This window comes from Nerophis lumbriciformis, linkage group LG02 (assembly GCF_033978685.3).
Source record: "Nerophis lumbriciformis linkage group LG02, RoL_Nlum_v2.1, whole genome shotgun sequence".
Classification (NCBI taxonomy): Eukaryota; Metazoa; Chordata; class Actinopteri; order Syngnathiformes; family Syngnathidae; genus Nerophis; species Nerophis lumbriciformis.
This window is the reverse complement of record NC_084549.2, coordinates 159,264-181,463: the sequence shown is the minus strand read 5'-3', so window position 1 is coordinate 181,463 and position 22,200 is coordinate 159,264.

Below are 22,200 nucleotides of genomic sequence, written 5' to 3'. Positions count from 1 at the left end.
ATAGAAGACATGCTAGTTATGCTAATAGCAGCTTGACAACCTACAGTACTTTGAAGCCCAGTCATAGTTAGAATATACAAACAAGTTATTTTCCTTCCATGGCCTTCAGAAGATGTAAATAATGCAAGGTTCTGTGAAGCGTGTGATTTGTGGACTATTACACCTTTTTCAGACGTGCAGTGACGTCACGCAGGACTAAATAACCTTTTAGACATGACTTGAGTGTTACGATTCTTTTCAAAATAAAATAATAAACCTTACGTGTGAGCTCTTTAAGTATACGTAACATCCATCCATCCATTTTCTACCGCTTATTCCCTTTGGGGTCGCGGGGGGCGCTGGAGCCTATCTCAGCTTCAAGCGGGCGGAAGGCGGGGTACACCCTGGACAAGTCGCCACCTCATCGCAGGGCCAACACAGATAGACAGACAACATTCACACTCACATTCACACACTAGGGACCATTTAGTGTTGCCAATCAACCTATCCCCAGGTGCATGTCTTTGGAGGTGGGAGGGGCCTATCCCCAGGTGCATGTTTTTGGAGGTGGGAGGGGCCTGTCCCCAGGTGCATGTCTTTGGAGGTGGGAGGAAGCCGGAGTAGAACCCACGCAGTCACGGGGAGAACATGCAAACTCCACACAGAAAGATCCCGAGCCAGGGATTGAACCCAGGACTACTCAGGACCTTCGTAATGTGAGGCAGACGCACTAACCCCTCTGCCACCGTGCTGCCTATACGTAACATGTGTGTGGTAACGTCTAAATTGAATGCTGTTTTTCCAGAATTGAAGTTAGTGTAAAATGATCTGTATTGATGAAATATGCGATGATATCAATCACTGCTTGATTAAATATTTGATTCTGCATTTATACCTTCTATTTCACAGGGATGCAAATGGCACTAATTCGGTGGAGTGGTTCTTATATTTGATACAGTGTTGTATTATGAAATAAAAACACACTTTCCAACACCCTTTGGCCAAAACGATGTTTCATCTTTTTTTCCCCGAGCTACAAAGCCTTGGAAGCAAACAACCATCAGAGGGTCTTTAGTGAAGTTCATGTTTTGTGAACAAAGTCATTTGTCTTTTGTCCAGACAAACACTTTTGTTCTCTTTGATGGAGCTCCCCACCTCTCACCTGGACCCTCACCTGGTCTTCCTTTCCTCCCTCTTCCCTTACCACCAAGCACATGGGCAGGTGGCAGTGTTGCTGTGCGTAGTCCAGTCTTAAGGACAAAGAGACGTCTGTGGGGTGATAAGATGTTGACTAATGGCAGCTGTTGTTCAACACTTTCAAGCATGGCAGAGAAGACTACAACCTGCCCAATAAGGTCTGGACTTAGGATGGCAGCCCCCAGCAGAGAAGACTACAACCTGCCCAATATGGTCTGGACTTAGGATGGCACCCCCCAGCAGAGAAGACTACAACCTGCCCACTAAGGTCTGGACTTAGGATGGCAGCCCCCAGCAGAGAAGACTACAACCTGCCCAATAAGGTCTGGACTTAGGATGGCAGCCCCCAGCAGAGAAGACTACAACCTGCCCAATATGGTCTGGACTTAGGATGGCAGCCCCCAGCAGAGAAGACTACAACCTGCCCAATAAAGTCTGGACTTAGGATGGCAGCCCCCAGCAGAGAAGACTACAACCTGCCCAATATGGTCTGGACTTAGGATGGCAGCACCCAGCAGAGAAGACTACAACCTGCCCAATAAGGTCTGGACTTAGGATGGCAGCCCCCAGCAGAGAAGACTACAACCTGCCCAATAAAGTCTGGACCTGAAGGAAGTCTCGCTGAGCTTGATCGCTGACACTTACTTTGATCGCTGACACTTACTTTGGTCCAAACACAACGCAGTAAACAGCGTGTGCAATAGCGTGTTCAATTAGTGTACTTCTCGATACTACTATGATTACATCCATATTTTTTAGCATCACTAAATATTTTTACCTTTGTTTTAAAAATGTTTATTAAATTCATAAAGTCAGTAAATACGTCCCTGGACACATGAGGACTTTGAATATGACCAATGTATGATCCTGTAACTACTTGGTATCACATCCATACCTAAATGTGTGGTATCATCCAAAACTAATGTCAAGTATCAAAGAAGAGAAGAATAAGTGATTATTACATTTGAACAGAAGTGTAGATAGAACATGTTCAAACAGAAAATAAGCAGATATTAACAGTAAATGAACAAGTAGATGAATAATCAATTTTTACAGTTTGTCCCTCATACTGTGTAGAAAATAATAGGTGTATAAATGACACAATATGTTACTGCATACGACTAATTAGGAGTCTTTGTTTGTTTACTTACTACTAAAAGACAAGTTGTCTAATATGTTCAACATTTTATTTAAGGACTAAATGACAATAATAAACATATGTTTCATGTACTCTAACATTTTTTGTCAAAATAAAGACAATAATGACATTTTTTGTGGTCCCCTTTATTTAGAAAAGTATGGAACTAGGTGTTGGTAGCGGTAGTTGAATGTAGGTATGGGGACAGTTGTAAACTTGTGCACAAACACAAAGTGTGTGCTGACAAAAGTGATTTTGCACATATTGTGTGATGGCTGACTTGTGTTTTCTCATTACAGCAAGACTTTGTGTGCATTAGAAGCAGGCGAGATGAGAGAAGGACTCTTCCAAATTACCATTTAGATTGGACAACAGAGCTCACTAAGTAAGAGCAATGGCTGCACAAGACTGTCTTGCTCGCTCCTTTCTTTTTCCTCCTGGTGCTGGACCATCTGCCAATTGTTGTCCTGAACCAGTCTCCGATAGCACTCCAATTGTTGTCCTGAACCAGTCTCCGATAGCACTCCAATTGTTACCCTGAACCAGTCTCCGATAGCACTCCAATTGTTACCCTGAACCAGTCTCTGATAGCACTCCAATTGTTGTCCTGAACCAGTCTCTGATAGCACTCCAATTGTTGTCCTGAACCAGTCTCTGATAGCACTCCAATTGTTGTCCTGAACCAGTCTCTGATAGCACTCCAATTGTTGTCCTGAACCAGTCTCTGATAGCACTCCAATTGTTGTCCTGAACCAGTCTCTGATAGCACTCCAATTGTTGTCCTGAACCAGTCTCTGATAGCACTCCAATTGTTGTCCTGAACCAGTCTCCGATAGCACTCCAATTGTTGTCCTGAACCAGTCTCTGATAGCACTCCAATTGTTGTCCTGAACCAGTCTCCGATAGCACTCCAATTGTTGTCCTGAACCAGTCTCCGATAGCACTCCAATTGTTGTCCTGAACCAGTCTCCGATAGCACTTCAATTGTTGTCCTGAACCAGTCTCCGATAGCACTCCAATTGTTGTCCTGAACCAGTCTCCGATAGCACTCCAATTGTTGTCCTGAACCAGTCTCCGATAGCACTCCAATTGTTGTCCTGAACCAGTCTCCGATAGCACTTCAATTGTTGTCCTGAACCAGTCTCTGATAGCACTCCAATTGTTGTCCTGAACCAGTCTCTGATAGCACTCCAATTATTGTCCTGAACCAGTCTCTGATAGCACTCCAATTGTTGTCCTGAACCAGTCTCTGATAGCACTCCAATTGTTGTCCTGAACCAGTCTCTGATAGCACTCCAATTGTTGTCCTGAACCAGTCTCTGATAGCACTCCAATTGTTGTCCTGAACCAGTCTCCGATAGCACTCCAATTGTTGTCCTGAACCAGTCTCCGATAGCACTCCAATTGTTGTCCTGAACCAGTCTCCAATAGCACTCCAATTGTTGTCCTGAACCAGTCTCCGATAGCACTCCAATTGTTGTCCTGAACCAGTCTCTTATAGCACTCCAATTGTTGTCCTGAACCAGTCTCTGATAGCACTCCAATTGTTGTCCTGAACCAGTCTCTGATAGCACTCCAATTGTTGTCCTGAACCAGTCTCTGATAGCACTCCAATTGTTGTCCTGAACCAGTCTCTGATAGCACTCCAATTGTTGTCCTGAACCAGTCTCTGATAGCACTCCAATTGTTGTCCTGAACCAGTCTCTGATAGCACTCCAATTGTTGTCCTGAACCAGTCTCTGATAGCACTCCAATTGTTGTCCTGAACCAGTCTCCGATAGCACTCCAATTGTTGTCCTGAACCAGTCTCCGATAGCACTCCAATTGTTGTCCTGAACCAGTCTCCGATAGCACTCCAATTGTTGTCCTGAACCAGTCTCTGATAGCACTCCAATTGTTGTCCTGAACCAGTCTCTGATAGCACTCCAATTGTTGTCCTGAACCAGTCTCTGATAGCACTCCAATTGTTGTCCTGAACCAGTCTCTGATAGCACTCCAATTGTTGTCCTGAACCAGTCTCTGATAGCACTCCAATTGTTGTCCTGAACCAGTCTCTGATAGCACTCCAATTGTTGTCCTGAACCAGTCTCTGATAGCACTCCAATTGTTGTCCTGAACCAGTCTCTGATAGCACTCCAATTGTTGTCCTGAACCAGTCTCTGATAGCACTCCAATTGTTGTCCTGAACCAGTCTCTGATAGCACTCCAATTGTTGTCCTGAACCAGTCTCTGATAGCTGTGTTGTAGAGAACTGCGCTGGTACACATGTTGAATGACTCTGACAAGGTTAGGACTGATCTTATATTTTCTTATGGTTTTACACCAAAGGCGGAAATGTTGATATTTTTTATTTTCAAAACCAATACAATGTATCTCGTATTTTCCAAGCAATAAGCCGCTAATTTTTTCCAACGCTTTGAACCCTGCGTCTTATAAAACGGTGCAGCTAATGTTTTATATTCAACAAATAGTTTTCATATTACACCATCAGAGACTCTGAAAAATAAGAGTGGCCTTGTGCTTTTAAGGATCTGTGGCAAAGTTCCTAGTCAAAGATCATCCACATGACCGCAGTGCTCTGCTGTTTTCAAGGATCTGTGGCAAAGTCGCTCGCCAAAGATCCTTAATCTATATTACAGGAGTGTGCTGCTGTTTTTAAGGATCTGGCACAAAAAAGCTTGTCAAATATCCCCTATTTGACACGAGTGCTTGCTCTTTCTAAAGATCTATCACAAAAAAGGCTAGTCAAAGATCCCTTATCAAGTGCTTCCTGTTTCCAAAGATCTATCACAAAAAAGGTTAGTCAAAGAGTCTCCATGACAGGAGTGCGCACTGTTTTAAGGATCTATGGCAAAAGAAAAGAAAACTATTCAAAGATCCTCTATATATATCATGAATGCACTGTTGTTTTAGGGATCTATAGCCAAAATGCTCGTCAAAGATCCTCTATATATCATGAATGCACTGTTGTTTTTAGGGATCTATAGCAAAAATGCTAGTCAAAGATCCTCTATATATCATGAATGCACTGTTGTTTTAGGGATCTATAGCCAAAATGCTAGTCAAAGATCATCTATAACACCAGAGCGCTCTGCTGTTTTCAAAGATCTGTGGCAAAAAGGTGAGACAAAGATTCTTTATTTGTATGACAAGAGTGCTCTGCTGTTTCTAGGGCTTTATGGAAAAAACGCTAGTCAAAGATCCAATATGTGACAGGAGTGCACTGTTTTTTTAAAGATATATCACAAAAAGGTTAGTCAACGATTCTCCATAATGACAGGAGTGCTTGATGTTTTTAAGGATATATGGCCAAATTGCTAGTCCAAGATCCTCTATATGACTGGAAAGCTCTGCTATTTTTAGGATCCTTTGCAAAAACTTTAATCAAAGACCTTCTATGTGACAGACATGCTCTGCTGTTTTGAAGGATCTATGGCAAAAGGCTGGTTAAAGATCCTCTACCTGTATTACAGGAGTGCTGTGCTGTAAAGCACCATGGCAAAAACCTTCAAAGATCCTTTATATTACAGGAAAGCCCCACTGTAACTAAGGACCTAAGTAAGCCCTAGACAAAGATCCACTATGTTTTGAAGGAGTTTGGTTCAAAAGCACCAGTCCAAGAGCGTCAGCATAATATGAGTGTTTTTAGGAATCAACTGCAAACATGCTAATTGTCAGGACTTGGACTTTGGCGTGGATTGTTTTCTTGAGGTGCAAAGGATTTGGACCGGACACGGCGTGAAGGTGAATACATATTTAATTTTAACACTCAAAAAAGGAACAAACAAAAGGCGCGCACAAGGCGGGGAACAAACTTGGTTAATAAAACAAAAAGTGGCACAAAGGCAGAACTATGGACAAAAGAAGAAAAGACACTAACTGTGGCATGAATCAACAAAACGTACTTGCGATGACGTGAACAGGCCAGCATGGACTATGGACATGGAACAGAGTGTCAGGAGTGTGCAGAACATGAATGTGATGTCGCCAGCATGAACTATGAACATGAAACAGAGTGTCAGGAGTGTGCAGAACATGAATGTGATGTCGCCAGGCCGACCAACAGAAACTTGAACTATGAACATGAAACAGAGTGTCAGGAGTGTGTAGAACATGAATGTGATGTCGCCAGCATGAACTATGAACATGGAACAGAGTGTCAGGAGTGTGTAGAACATGAATGTGATGTCGCCAGGCCGACCAACAGAAAATGAAAAGCTTAAATAAGACAGACATGATTAACAACAGGTGTGTGAGTGCAAATGAATCAGGTGTGTGACATGAGGACAGGTGAAAACTAATGGGTTGTCATGGAAACAAAACGGGGAGTGAAAAAACAGGAACTGAGAAAATCCAAAAAAGCACATGGCCAAACCAAACATGATCACACAGACCTGACACTAATCAAAGATCATCTACATTACAGGCGGCCTCTGCTGTTTTTAAGGAGCTGCTGCAAAAACTTCAAAATGTTGTGTGCAGTCTGAGCGCTGCGATGTTTTCCTGCCAAAGATCCTCAATGTGACAGGAAAGTTCTGACGTTTTTTGGGTCCTGCATTAAAAGAGGGTGTACCCCGCCTTCCGCACCAAGCAGCTGGGATAGGCTCCAGCACCCCCGCCACCCCAAATGGGACAAGCAGTAGAAAATGGATGGATGATTTAAAGTCACAGATAGTTCATATCTTTTGCTCTTTTTAGGAATCAACACCAAAAATACTCAGAAAAATACTTTTTATATGACAAGTGTGTGTCTGTCTGTCTGTCTGTCTGTTTGTCTGTCTGACTGTGTCTGTCTCTCTGTCTGTCTGTGTCTGTCTGTCTGTCTGTCTGTCTGTCTGTCTGTGTGTGTGTGTGTGTGTGTGTGTGTGTGTGTGTGTGTGTGTGTGTGTGTGTGTGTGTGTGTGTGTGTGTGTGTGTGTGTTAAAGGACACCTAATGATGTCACTGCTGTTGCCTTCACTGAGCGGTCAATCAAGTGTGTGTGGTAAAAATCATTTTTAGTCTCCTTGGGTCCACCTGACAAAAACATCATCACAATGTGAGAACAAAATGTCATTGTGTGTGTGTGTGTGTGTGTGTGTGTATGTGTGTGTGTATGTGTGTGTGTGTGTGTGTGTGTGTGTGTGTGTGTGCGTGTGTGTATGTGTGTGGGTGTGTGTGTGTGTGTGTGTGTGTGTGTGTGTGTGTGTGTGTGTGTTTAGGGGCGGAGGTCATGGTTGATGGCTCTGCAATCAAAGCTGATTGTGTGTTGTTGTGTGTTATTATTTTGCCTCTTTGCAGTCTGCTCACATCTTTGTTTTTCTGCACGATTGTGTTCTGCACTCCTACTTCCATGCTCCTTTTGAAGACAACATGTTCTGCACTCCTACTTCCGTGCTCCTTTTGAAGACAACGCGGGCTAAAAGTTGCACTTGTGTGACCATGACACGCCAGGTGCTTAGTACGTCAACCACTAATCACAACAACCACTAATCACAACAACATGACACGCCAGGTGCTTAGTACATCAACCACTAATCACAACAACATGACACTCCAGGTGCTTAGTACATCAACCACTAATCATGTCAACCACTAATCACAACAACATGACACGCCAGGTGCTTAGTACGTCAACCACTAATCACAACAACCACTAATCACAACAACATGACACGCCAGGTGCTTAGTACATCAACCACTAATCACAACAACCACTAATCACAACAACATGACACGCCAGGTGCTTAGTACGTCAACCACTAATCACAACAACCACTAATCACAACAACATGACACTCCAGGTTCTTAGTACATCAACCACTAATCACGACAACCACTAATCACAACAACATGACACGCCAGGTTCTTAGTACGTCAACCACTAATCACAACAACCACTAATCACAACAACATGACACGCCAGGTGCTTAGTACGTCAACCACTAATCACAACAACCACTAATCACAACAACATGACACGCCAGGTGCTTAGTACGTCAACCACTAATCACAACAACCACTAATCACAACAACATGACACGCCAGGTGCTTAGTACGTCAACCACTAATCACGACAACCACTAATCACAACAACATGACACGCCAGGTGCTTAGTACGTCAACCACTAATCACAACAACCACTAATCACAACAACATGACACTCCAGGTTCTTAGTACATCAACCACTAATCACGACAACCACTAATCACAACAACATGACACGCCAGGTTCTTAGTACGTCAACCACTAATCACAACAACCACTAATCACAACAACATGACACGCCAGGTGCTTAGTACGTCAACCACTAATCACAACAACCACTAATCACAACAACATGACACGCCAGGTGCTTAGTACGTCAACCACTAATCACAACAACCACTAATCACAACAACATGACACGCCAGGTGCTTAGTACGTCAACCACTAATCACGACAACCACTAATCACAACAACATGACACGCCAGGTGCTTAGTACGTCAACCACTAATCACAACAACATGACACGCCAGGTGCTTAGTACGTCAACCACTAATCACGTCAACCACTAATCACAACAACATGACACGCCAGGTGCTTAGTACGTCAACCACTAATCATGACAACCACTAATCACAACAACATGACACGCCAGGTGCTTAGTACGTCAACCACTAATCACGACAACCACTAATCACAACAACATGACACGCCAGGTGCTTAGTACGTCAACCACTAATCACGACAACCACTAATCACAACAACATGACACGCCAGGTGCTTAGTACGTCAACCACTAATCACGTCAACCACTAATCACAACAACATGACACTCCAGGTGCTTAGTACATCAAACACTAATCATGTCAACCACTAATCACAACAACATGACACGCCAGGTGCTTAGTACGTCAACCACTAATCACAACAACCACTAATCACAACAACATGACACGCCAGGTGCTTAGTACGTCAACCACTAATCACAACAACCACTAATCACAACAACATGACACGCCAGGTGCTTAGTACGTCAACCACTAATCACAACAACCACTAATCACAACAACATGACACGCCAGGTTCTTAGTACATCAACCACTAATCACGACAACCACTAATCACAACAACATGACACGCCAGGTTCTTAGTACATCAACCACTAATCACGACAACCACTAATTACGACAACATGACACGCCAGGTGCTTAGTACATCAACCACTAATCACGTCAACCACTAATCACAACAACATGACACGCTAGGTGCTTAGTACGTCAACCACTAATCACAACAACCACTAATCACAACAACATGACACGCCAGGTGCTTAGTACGTCAACCACTAATCACAACAACCACTAATCACAACAACATGACACGCCAGGTGCTTAGTACGTCAACCACTAATCACGTCAACCACTAATCACAACAACATGACACTCCAGGTGCTTAGTACATCAACCACTAATCATGTCAACCACTTATCACAACAACATGACACGCCAGGTGCTTAGTACGTCAACCACTAATCACAACAACCACTAATCACAACAACATGACACTCCAGGTGCTTAGTACATCAAACACTAATCATGTCAACCACTAATCACAACAACATGACACGCCAGGTTCTTAGTACGTCAACCACTAATCACAACAACCACTAATCACAACAACATGACACGCCAGGTGCTTAGTACGTCAACCACTAATCACAACAACCACTAATCACAACAACATGACACTCCAGGTGCTTAGTACATCAAACACTAATCATGTCAACCACTAATCACAACAACATGACACGCCAGGTGCTTAGTACATCAACCACTAATCACAACAACCACTAATCACAACAACATGACACGCCAGGTGCTGAGTACATCAAGCACTAATCACGGCAAGTTGACGTTCAGGTCACATGATCAAGTCCTCGGGAGAAAGCAAAAGCCTTCAGAAAGTGTGGAGAACAAAATGGCCGTGAAGTGAAGTGAAGAACATTTATATAGCGCTTTTCTCTAGTGACTCAAGTGCTTTACATAGTGAAAGGCAATATGTAAGTTCCATTTAAAGCAGTGTGGGTGCACTGGGAGAAGGTGGCTAAAGTGTCTTGCCCAAGGACACAACGGCAGTGACTCGGATGGCAGACGCTGGGATCGAACCTGGAACCCTCAAGTTGCTGGCAGGGCCGCTCGACCAAGCGAGCTATACCACCCAGCTATAAAAGCTACTCATTTTGACGAAATGTCCGCCTGAAGTATATTCTGCACTTAGGGAACACTTTCATAATATTTATTGACTATTGATTTACATTAATAAATGTTGAAATAATTGGCAGTTTCTCCAAATGAATGTCAAATAGTTACAAATTGTATTTGATTTCATTATTGGCCTTCTTGTTTTCCATCTTTATGGAAAATGATTTCTTTTATGAAGACTCCCAAACTAAAACATATTTCCTTTTCCAAGGCAGAGCAAATTGTACACTTGAAACATTATGTTGGAATAATTGTTTGTAAGTTATCACAAAAGAAACGTTGTATTATGAATGCTGTCTTTCGAGGCCTAACAAGAGGAAGAAGGCTCGTAAAACTCCACTGTGATTTCAACACGGACAGATGGCAGGATCTGCTCAACTTCCAGAGGAACTCTCTTTGAAGTGTTAAACGAACTCTCTCTGAAGTATTTCACAAACTCTCTTCCAACTGTTTGGTGACCGAGGTCAACGCTGTTTACGACCCGCTGCCCTCTTGAAGTCACTGTGGTCAGGAGACGGGAGGGGTTATCCATTGTCCTCCAACACCTGCCCCAGCTGGATCCAGGAAGAGCCCAAGCCCGAGAAATCCTCTTCTTGGACTTCAAAGCGACCGAAAACAATGACTGTTTTACATACTCCCCATTCCTGCTGTGACATGTGTTGGTGCGTGAACATTGAACATCTGAATAAAGGAGGTGACGAAAACCTTCTTGGTCAGAGCGTGGTGCAGGACTGTACAGAGAGTGCAGTGGCCATGTCTCTCCTCAATATTGAGTCCAAATTGAATTCTGTCTCTGTTTGATTCCTTGCCTTTTGTCTTGTTTAATAGATGTCCTCAGTGTTTGAACGTGACACTTTATCCCTAAGAAAGTAGAAGCAAAATGACAAAACATTTCCAGATGTGCATCTTTATCCTGACTTGCAGCAAAACAATCTTGATATGAAACACATGCAAAGAAGAATGAAATAAGATTAGCAGGTAATGAGGACTTCTTTCTAGGAATAAAGCTAATGGAATGTTTAAAAGCTGTCGTCGCTGAATGAGGTGGAAAATGATTGATTTCCTTTTAATTGTCTCCTCAATTGGCACTAATGCGCCTGCAGAGACGCCATGATGATGATGATGATGATGAGGATGATGATGATGATGATTGGCACAGGATAATCTCTTCTCCTCCCTAATTACACAAACATTACACCTTTTTTCATTTGACACTTTTGTGCTAAACAAGCTTTTAGGCTTGAATGCAGGCAAATGTGTTTTATTGTCAGGAAAACATTTTCAGTGGCTCTTGATTGAAGCCTCATCTTCAAAAGGAACTTTTTCATGATTTCATGTCAGGAAAACTGCTAAATTAGGTGGACAACATTGGAACTTTTGTTATGATGTCATGTCATGAAAACAGAGCTCATCAGGTGGACAACATTTCCTGGGAAACCTGGAAAATAGCTCATCAATTTCCTAGGAAAATAAAAAAAAGAAGGTCAAATGTCCTGGAAAAGAATTGACTCCCGAGTGAATAAACTAGCAAATGAAAAGTTTTGTTTTCACCTTTTCATAGCAATATTAAGGCATGACACTGCAGAGCCCCACGTGACGCTACCACTACCAGCCACGTGACGCTACCACTACCAGCCACGTGACACTATCACTACCAGCCACGTGATGCTACCACTACCAGCCACGTGACGCTACCACTACCAGCCACGTGACACTACCACTACCAGCCATGTGACGCTACCACTAACAGCCACGTGACGCTACCACCACCAGCCACGTGACGCTACCACTACCAGCCACGTGACACTACCACTACCAGCCATGTGACGCTACCACTACCAGCCACATGATGCTACCACTACCAGCCACGTGACGCTACCACTACCAGCCACGTGACACTACCACTACCAGCCATGTGACGCTACCACTACCAGCCACGTGACGCTACCACTACCAGCCACGTGACACTACCACTACCAGCCATGTGACGCTACCACTACCAGCCACGTGGCGCTACCACTACCAGCCACGTGACGCTACCACTACCAGCCATGTGACGCTACCACTACCAACCACGTGACGCTACCACTACCAGCCACGTGACACTACCACTACCAGCCATGTGACGCTACCACTACCAGCCACGTGGCGCTACCACTACCAGCCACGTGACGCTACCACTACCAGCCACGTGACACTATCACTACCAGCCACGTGATGCTACCACTACCAGCCACGTGACGCTACCACTACCAGCCACGTGACACTACCACTACCAGCCATGTGACGCTACCACTAACAGCCACGTGACGCTACCACCACCAGCCACGTGACGCTACCACTACCAGCCACGTGACACTACCACTACCAGCCATGTGACGCTACCACTACCAGCCACATGATGCTACCACTACCAGCCACGTGACGCTACCACTACCAGCCACGTGACACTACCACTACCAGCCATGTGACGCTACCACTACCAGCCACGTGACGCTACCACTACCAGCCACGTGACACTACCACTACCAGCCATGTGACGCTACCACTACCAGCCACGTGGCGCTACCACTACCAGCCACGTGACGCTACCACTACCAGCCATGTGACGCTACCACTACCAACCACGTGACGCTACCACTACCAGCCACGTGACACTACCACTACCAGCCATGTGACGCTACCACTACCAGCCACGTGGCGCTACCACTACCAGCCACGTGACGCTACCACTACCAGCCACGTGACACTATCACTACCAGCCACGTGATGCTACCACTACCAGCCACGTGACGCTACCACTACCAGCCACGTGACACTACCACTACCAGCCATGTGACGCTACCACTAACAGCCACGTGACGCTACCACCACCAGCCACGTGACGCTACCACTACCAGCCACGTGACACTACCACTACCAGCCATGTGACGCTACCACTACCAGCCACATGATGCTACCACTACCAGCCACGTGACGCTACCACTACCAGCCACGTGACACTACCACTACCAGCCATGTGACGCTACCACTACCAGCCACGTGACGCTACCACTACCAGCCACGTGACACTACCACTACCAGCCATGTGACGCTACCACTACCAGCCACGTGGCGCTACCACTACCAGCCACGTGACGCTACCACTACCAGCCATGTGACGCTACCACTACCAACCACGTGACGCTACCACTACCAGCCACGTGACACTACCACTACCAGCCATGTGACGCTACCACTACCAGCCACGTGGCGCTACCACTACCAGCCACGTGACGCTACCACTACCAGCCACGTGACACTATCACTACCAGCCACGTGATGCTACCACTACCAGCCACGTGACGCTACCACTACCAGCCACGTGACACTACCACTACCAGCCATGTGACGCTACCACTAACAGCCACGTGACGCTACCACCACCAGCCACGTGACGCTACCACTACCAGCCACGTGACACTACCACTACCAGCCATGTGACGCTACCACTACCAGCCACATGATGCTACCACTACCAGCCACGTGACGCTACCACTACCAGCCACGTGACACTACCACTACCAGCCATGTGACGCTACCACTACCAGCCACGTGACGCTACCACTACCAGCCACGTGACACTACCACTACCAGCCATGTGACGCTACCACTACCAGCCACGTGGCGCTACCACTACCAGCCACGTGACGCTACCACTACCAGCCATGTGACGCTACCACTACCAACCACGTGACGCTACCACTACCAGCCACGTGACACTACCACTACCAGCCATGTGACGCTACCACTACCAGCCACGTGGCGCTACCACTACCAGCCACGTGACGCTACCACTACCAGCCACGTGACACTATCACTACCAGCCACGTGATGCTACCACTACCAGCCACGTGACGCTACCACTACCAGCCACGTGACACTACCACTACCAGCCATGTGACGCTACCACTAACAGCCACGTGACGCTACCACCACCAGCCACGTGACGCTACCACTACCAGCCACGTGACACTACCACTACCAGCCATGTGACGCTACCACTACCAGCCACATGATGCTACCACTACCAGCCACGTGACGCTACCACTACCAGCCACGTGACACTACCACTACCAGCCATGTGACGCTACCACTACCAGCCACGTGACGCTACCACTACCAGCCACGTGACACTACCACTACCAGCCATGTGACGCTACCACTACCAGCCACGTGGCGCTACCACTACCAGCCACGTGACGCTACCACTACCAGCCATGTGACGCTACCACTACCAACCACGTGACGCTACCACTACCAGCCACGTGACACTACCACTACCAGCCATGTGACGCTACCACTACCAGCCACGTGGCGCTACCACTACCAGCCACGTGACGCTACCACTACCAGCCACGTGACACTATCACTACCAGCCACGTGATGCTACCACTACCAGCCACGTGACGCTACCACTACCAGCCACGTGACACTACCACTACCAGCCATGTGACGCTACCACTAACAGCCACGTGACGCTACCACCACCAGCCACGTGACGCTACCACTACCAGCCACGTGACACTACCACTACCAGCCATGTGACGCTACCACTACCAGCCACATGATGCTACCACTACCAGCCACGTGACGCTACCACTACCAGCCACGTGACACTACCACTACCAGCCATGTGACGCTACCACTACCAGCCACGTGACGCTACCACTACCAGCCACGTGACACTACCACTACCAGCCATGTGACGCTACCACTACCAGCCACGTGGCGCTACCACTACCAGCCACGTGACGCTACCACTACCAGCCATGTGACGCTACCACTACCAACCACGTGACGCTACCACTACCAGCCACGTGACACTACCACTACCAGCCATGTGACGCTACCACTACCAGCCACGTGGCGCTACCACTACCAGCCACGTGACGCTACCACTACCAGCCACGTGACACTATCACTACCAGCCACGTGATGCTACCACTACCAGCCACGTGACGCTACCACTACCAGCCACGTGACACTACCACTACCAGCCATGTGACGCTACCACTAACAGCCACGTGACGCTACCACCACCAGCCACGTGACGCTACCACTACCAGCCACGTGACACTACCACTACCAGCCATGTGACGCTACCACTACCAGCCACATGATGCTACCACTACCAGCCACGTGACGCTACCACTACCAGCCACGTGACACTACCACTACCAGCCATGTGACGCTACCACTACCAGCCACGTGACGCTACCACTACCAGCCACGTGACACTACCACTACCAGCCATGTGACGCTACCACTACCAGCCACGTGGCGCTACCACTACCAGCCACGTGACGCTACCACTACCAGCCATGTGACGCTACCACTACCAACCACGTGACGCTACCACTACCAGCCACGTGACACTACCACTACCAGCCATGTGACGCTACCACTACCAGCCACGTGGCGCTACCACTACCAGCCACGTGACGCTACCACTACCAGCCACGTGACACTATCACTACCAGCCACGTGATGCTACCACTACCAGCCACGTGACGCTACCACTACCAGCCACGTGACACTACCACTACCAGCCATGTGACGCTACCACTAACAGCCACGTGACGCTACCACCACCAGCCACGTGACGCTACCACTACCAGCCACGTGACACTACCACTACCAGCCATGTGACGCTACCACTACCAGCCACATGATGCTACCACTACCAGCCACGTGACGCTACCACTACCAGCCACGTGACACTACCACTACCAGCCATGTGACGCTACCACTACCAGCCACGTGACGCTACCACTACCAGCCACGTGACACTACCACTACCAGCCATGTGACGCTACCACTACCAGCCACGTGGCGCTACCACTACCAGCCACGTGACGCTACCACTACCAGCCATGTGACGCTACCACTACCAACCACGTGACGCTACCACTACCAGCCACGTGACACTACCACTACCAGCCATGTGACGCTACCACTACCAGCCACGTGGCGCTACCACTACCAGCCACGTGACGCTACCACTACCAGCCATGTGACGCTACCACTAACAGCCACGTGACGCTACCACTACCAGCCACGTGACGCTACCACTACCAGCCACGTGACGCTACCACTACCAGCCACGTGATGCTACCACTACCAGCTACATGACACTATCACTACCAGCCACGTGACGCTACCACTACCAGCCATGTGACGCTACCACTACCAGCCACGTGACGCTACCACTACCAGCCACGTGACGCTACCACTACCAGCCACGTGACACTACCACTACCAGCCATGTGACGCTACCACTACCAGCCACATGATGCTACCACTACCAGCCACGTGACGCTACCACTACCAGCCACGTGACACTACCACTACCAGCCATGTGACGCTACCACTACCAGCCACATTACACTACCACTACCAGCCACGTGATGCTACCACTACCAGCCACGTGATGCTACCACTACCAGCCATGTGACGCTACCACTACCAGCCATGTGATGCTACCACTACCAGCCACGTGACGCTACCACTACCAGCCAATCATATTTGCGATTTCCTCAACGTAAACAAACGCCATGGGTGGATCTACACCTGACATCCACTGTAATGATACCAAGTACAAGAGCGTATCAAGTCGATACTACTATGATTACGTCGATATTTTTTATCGTCACAAAATCTTTTTTCCTTTATTTAAAATGTATATGATGTTTATAAAGTCAGGTGATATGTCCCTGGACACATGAGGACTTTGAATATGACCAATGTATGATCCTGTAACTACTTGGTATCACATCCATACCTAAATGTGTGGTATCATCCAAAACTAATGTCAAGTATGAAAGAAGAGAAGAATAAGTGATTATTACATTTGAACAGAAGTGTAGATAGAACATGTTCAAACAGAAAATAAGCAGATATTAACAGTAAATGAACAAGTGGAATAATAATACATTTTTACAGTTTGTCCCTCATAATGTGTATAAAATAATAGGTGTATAAATGACACAATATGTTACTGCATAGACTAATTAGGAGTCTTTGTTTGTTTACTTACTACTAAAAGACAAGTTGTCTATTTTATTGAAGGACTAAATGACAATAATAAACATATGTTTCATGTACACTAATATTTGTTGTTACAATAAAGACAATAATGACATTTTTTGTGGTCCCCTTTATTTAGAAAATCATAGAAAAGTATCGAAATACATTTTGGTTCCGTTACCAAAATATTGGGACGAGGACAACACTAGCTCATACTACTAATGTTGGTATCAATCCAATACCAAGCACTTACAGGATCATACATTGCTCATAATTCAAGTTCTTCTGTTTCGTGATCTAAGAAAATATAGATGTAATCATAGTAGTATCGACTATCTTGTACTTGGTATTGTTACAGTCTATATTTGTATACATCCACCCGTTTGTTTACATTGAGGAGTGCTAGATTTTGTTAGCGGTGAGCTATTGTATCCTCCTACGGTGTGTAGTGAAGCATGTTTAGCTATTCCTCGTCCTCCAGTGATAATGGTACTTGTAAGAAACTTACTTTATTTGTCACCATGGAGGCCAGGATTAGTGATTTAGAAGTAACTAAACACTGTGGAGGCACGGTAGCCGTTAGTTAGCGAGCCATGTTTCAAACCACCTCATAGCTGCACCTTTATTGTTCCTTTTCAAGCCTGTACTTTATTAGTACTTTTTTAGTACTTTATTAGTACTTTATTAGTACCCGCACATTGGCTAACGGCTACAGCTGATTGATTGATTGATTGATTGAGACTTTTATTAGTAGATTGCACAGTACAGTACATATTCCCTACAATTGACCACTAAATGGTAACACCACAATAAGTTTTTACACTTCTTTAAGTCCACGTTCATCAATTCCTGGTACAAATATATACTATCATCATAATACAGTCATCACACAAGTTCATCATCAGAGTATATACATTCAATTATTTACATGATTTACAATCCGGGGGGTGGGATGTGGAGGGTTTGGTTGATATCAACACTTCAGTCATCAACAATTGCATCATCAGAGAAATGGACATTGAAACAGTGTAGGTGTGACTTGGTAGGATATGTACAGCGAGCAGAGAACATAGTGAGTTCACATAGCATAAGAACATTTGATTATTTACATTTGATTATTTACAATCCGGGGAGGTGGGATGTGGTGGGGGGGCGGGGGGTGTTAGTCAGGGGTTGAAGTTGCTAGCACATTTGTTATGCACATCTTTTTGAAGTGTGCTTTGTAGCGTGACACTGCATGATACTGATAAAGCATGTTGTGAGAAGAACTTCCAGGAGGAGGACACAGTCTTTATTTGCTCTTCTTCATCATCCTCTCTTTGTCCTTTTGTCAACATCTGGATGTGTCAACCTCTGGATGTGTCAATGTCTAGATGTGTCAAAGTCTAGATGTGTCAAAGTCTAGATGTGTCAACATCTGGATGTGTCAACATCTGGATATGTCAACGTCTAGATGTGTCGAACCTCTGGATGTGTCAAAGTCTAGATGTGTCAAAGTCTAGATGTATCAACATCTGGATGTGTCAACATCTGGATATGTCAACGTCTAGATGTGTCGAACCTCTGGATGTGTCAAAGTCTAGATGTGTCAAAGTCTAGATGTATCAACATCTGGATGTGTCAACATCTGGATATGTCAACGTCTGGATGTGTCAACGTCTGGATGTGTCAACATCTGGATGTGTCAAAGTCTAGATGTGTTAACATCTAGATGTGTCAACATCTGGATGTGTCAACATCTGGATGTGTCAAAGTCTAGATGTGTCAAAGTCTAGATGTATCAACATCTGGATGTGTCAACATCTGGATATGTCAACGTATGGATGTGTCAACATCTGGATATGTCAACGTCTAGATGTGTCGAACCTCTGGATGTGTCAAAGTCTAGATGTGTCAAAGTCTAGATGTATCAACATCTGGCTGTGTCAACATCTGGATATGTCAACGTCCAGATGTGTCAAAGTCTAGCTGTGTCAACATCTGGATGTGTCAACGTCTGGATGTGTCAACGTCTGGATGTGTCAACATCTGGATGTGTCAAAGTCTAGATGTGTTAACATCTAGATGTGTCAACATCTGGATGTGTCAACATCTGGATGTGTCAAAGTCTAGATGTGTCAAAGTCTAGATGTATCAACATCTGGATGTGTCAACATCTGGATATGTCAACGTCTGGATGTGTCAACATCTGGATATGTCAACGTCTAGATGTGTCGAACCTCTGGATGTGTCAAAGTCTAGATGTGTCAAAGTCTAGATGTATCAACATCTGGATGTGTCAACATCTGGATATGTCAACGTCTAGATGTGTCAAAGTCTAGATGTGTGAACATCTGGATATGTCAACGTCTAGATGTGTCGAACCTCTGGATGTGTCAAAGTCTAGATGTGTCAAAGTCTAGATGTATCAACATCTGGATGTGTCAACATCTGGATATGTCAACGTCTGGATGTGTCAACGTCTAGATGTGTCAACCTCTGGATGTGTCAAAGTCTAGATATGTCAACGTCTGGATGTGTCAACCTCTGGATGTGTCAACATCTGGATGTGTCAAAGTCTAGATGTGTTAACATCTGGATGTGTCAACATCTGGATGTGTCAACATCTGGATGTGTCAAAGTCTAGATGTGTCAAAGTCTAGATGTATCAACATCTGGATGTGTCAACATCTGGATATGTCAACGTCTGGATGTGTCAACGTCTAGATGTGTCAAAGTCTAGATGTGTCAACATCTGGATGTGTCAACATCTGGATATGTCAACGTCTAGATGTGTCAAAGTCTAGATGTATCAACATCTGGATGTGTCAACATCTGGATATGTCAACATCTGGATGTGTCAACATCTGGATATGTCAATGTCTGGATGTGTCAACGTCTAGATGTGTCAACGTCTGGATGTGTCAACCTCTGGATGTGTCAACATCTGGATATGTCAACGTCTGGATGTGTCAAAGTCTAGATGTGTCAATGTCTAGATGTGTCAACATCTGGATATGTCAACCTCTGAATGTGTCAAAGTCTAGATGTGTCAACATCTGGATGTGTCAAAGTCTAGATGTGTCAACATCTGGATGTGTCAACATCTGGATGTGTCAACATCTGGATGTGTCAACATCTGGATATGTCAACGTCTGGATGTGTCAACATCTGGATATGTCAATGTCTGGATGTGTCAACGTCTAGATGTGTCAACGTCTGGATGTGTCAACCTCTGGATGTGTCAACATCTGGATATGTCAACGTCTGGATGTGTCAAAGTCTAGATGTGTCAATGTCTAGATGTGTCAACATCTGGATATGTCAACCTCTGAATGTGTCAAAGTCTAGATGTGTCAACATCTGGATGTGTCAACATCTGGATGTGTCAACATCTGGATGTGTCAACATCTGGATGTGTCATCACGGAGCGCAGCCAAGAATCTGCTGTGGTGGCAAAAAGGATGATTTTGTCTCAGGGTTTCATGCGAGACATATAAGGCCTCAAAATCTGATCTGCAACTTCCCTTCTTCTCTTTCTGCCTCCTTTCTTTTGCTGTGGCTCACACACACACACACACACACACACACACACACACACACACACACACACACACACACACACACACACACACACACACACACACACACACACACACACACACACACACACGCACACACACACAGGCATGTGATTTTTCCGTCTGTAGTGGAAAATCTGTTTTACACTATAATATATATATATATATATATATATATATATATATATATATATATATATATATATATATATATATATATATATATATATATATATATATATATAAATATAAAACATTATCTTCCGCTTTTCTTGTTTTTTTCCCACCTACAATGTGTGTTCAAACCTTGATCCGTGTCTTTGCCATACCTGCCAACAACAAGTAGGGTTTTTGATCATCCAGTGGTAAAAACTAGAGTTTTCCATGAAAACTATTAAGTTAAAAATCAAGGCGACACGGGCAGGGTGAAAATGTACGGGGAACATCAATGATCATTGGTTGGTTTACATAAAGGAACATCCATGATTGGTTGGTTGTTTACTATGATGAGTCATAATTGGTTGAGATTAGGGCAAAACATTAGGGACAGGCCAATCAGAAGCAATGGTCATGGAACCAGGAAGTGACATCACAACAGACAACCAGAGAGTCTGTGTCACAGTTTGAGTCACAGTTAGTTCTCCCAAGATGCAGAACGGACAACTCCGGACAAAGCGTGAAGGTAGGAGTTAGATTTCATCTTTAACACTCAAAGAAGCACCAACAAACAGAAAACAAGTCAAAGGAAATACGTGCCAATCACACTCGAAGCTAACGCTTAGCATAGGCTAGGAGACAAGCAAAACGTAGCACTGGAATCATGAAGTAAGAAATGTTGCGTGACGTAGCGGAAAGCAAAGAAAGAAGTCAGGACGAGTGACCGGAAAAGGTAGGCGTAAATAATGTCTCTAGATTGGAAACAGGTGCGCGTCCCGAACACCAGAGGCAGGTGAAAATCATAGGTCGCCATGGTAACTAAAACAAACAAGGGTGCACAAAAACAGGAACTATGGAGTCTAAAACTAACAGAAC